Raw genomic sequence first — 1714 nt, 5'->3', positions numbered from 1 at the left:
ATAAAACTAAAATGTAAGAAGTAAAGGTAGTCACGATGCGTGGAAAATGTGAAGAAAAAAGAAAAGAGTGACACAACTGTTTTCAATTGCTTTTGCACACGTTGTAGGATTAGGAAATTTTTTCTTTATAACGTACTCTTCGAAGACTACGACTACGAGTGTCGCGTTACGACGTCAGAGCTTTCGTATTTGAAGTAACGTAACTTTTTCTCGGTTAACAGAAAAATTCTGTCGAAATTTTTGCACGCACGCTGCTTCGTTTCTCTTCGCAAAAAGGAAAACAAAAAATATCGATCACCGATTAGAAATCGTGAAAACGTACATAGTGTTTCGTTCGAAAGAATGTTCCTCGTACAATATTTCCGGTCTCTCCTCGAGTTAATTCGAATAGAACAGGTGATCGATATATTTCTCTATATTTTAAACGAATCGTACTTCGTCGTACGCGTAATATCAAAGTAAAAAGTTACGCTCTTTGTACACAGCAACGATCTTAAATGGACGCAAGAAATAGGAGATTGTGCGAGAATGGGATTTTCGTTGCACTTCTTCAGCTCGACGAAAAGACTGAAGAAAGAGCGACATTGTTCTTCCTCTTTTTTTTTTTCGGTTTTTTCTTTTTCATTATAGATTCATGCAGATTCCTACATTTTCATTTTTTTTTTTATACTTTTGTCGTTTTTTAAAAAAAAAGTTACCAGCTGGGTGTCGGTAAGAGAGAGAATCTTCTGTCGAGTTCTCTCGAGTCGCGGCAAAAATTGAAAAAATATTACAGGCGTGTGTGTGTGTGTGTGTGTGTGCACATTATTTCTCCCCTCGCATAATATATCGTATCTCTTTCATTTTTTCGTGTATATATACGTATATACTCTTTTTAAATAGCTCTGACAATCGTTATTATCACCATAATCATCATTCTGACATACAAACAGTACAGTATCATTCACGCGTACAACAATCACCGATGCGGAAGACGAAAATACTGCTTTCCGTTCGGTATTCGTTCTAAAAAAAAAAAGAAAAAAAGAAAAAAGAAAAGCTCTCGCAACGAGTTACGTGGAAAATTAGGTGAGAAACAGAAGGGGGAAGTCCCAAAGAAGAGGACAGACTTTTCGCTACAATTTTACACGATTGGTGAATGCTATTCCTAGTAAATTCGTAGAACATGGTGCAGAGAAACAGATGCAAAATTTATGGTAATATAAGAATTTGTTACGTTATTACACAATGCGGTCAAAAGTGTTTCCTTTTTTTTTCTTAAAATACTTAACAATTCGTTCGTCTTATTATTGCTACTAATTGTACAGATTTTATCTCTCTATTTACTTTACTCTTGGAAGAAACGCGAAACTATGGAAGAAATATCTTGCCGAAGAGGAAAAATCACCTAATTCATTTTCTTCCAATCTCTTTTCTCTGTTTCACACTTTAGAGCGACGTGTTCTTTCTACAAAAATCGTGGATGAGAAACCTTCCGTTTGCATTGTTTGTCCTCGATTGCGTGAATGCTTTTCTAAATGTTTCCCAAAAAGAAAAAAAAAAAAAAGAATAAAGAAAAATGTGCGTACACGCGCATTTCATTCGACTATTTATTTCTACGCTGCGTCGGTGTCCCAACACCGAAAAAAAGAGAGAAAAAAAAAAGAAAATATGTTAACAATATATATCAAATAATAGATTTCTTTCAGATTTTTAAACGAACGAATGAACGAAA

Source organism: Habropoda laboriosa, unplaced genomic scaffold (genome assembly GCF_001263275.1).
Source record: "Habropoda laboriosa isolate 0110345459 unplaced genomic scaffold, ASM126327v1 scaffold804, whole genome shotgun sequence".
NCBI classification, from domain to species: Eukaryota; Metazoa; Arthropoda; class Insecta; order Hymenoptera; family Apidae; genus Habropoda; species Habropoda laboriosa.
The sequence above is the reverse complement of the archived record's forward strand: the minus strand, read 5'-3'. Positions refer to the sequence as shown.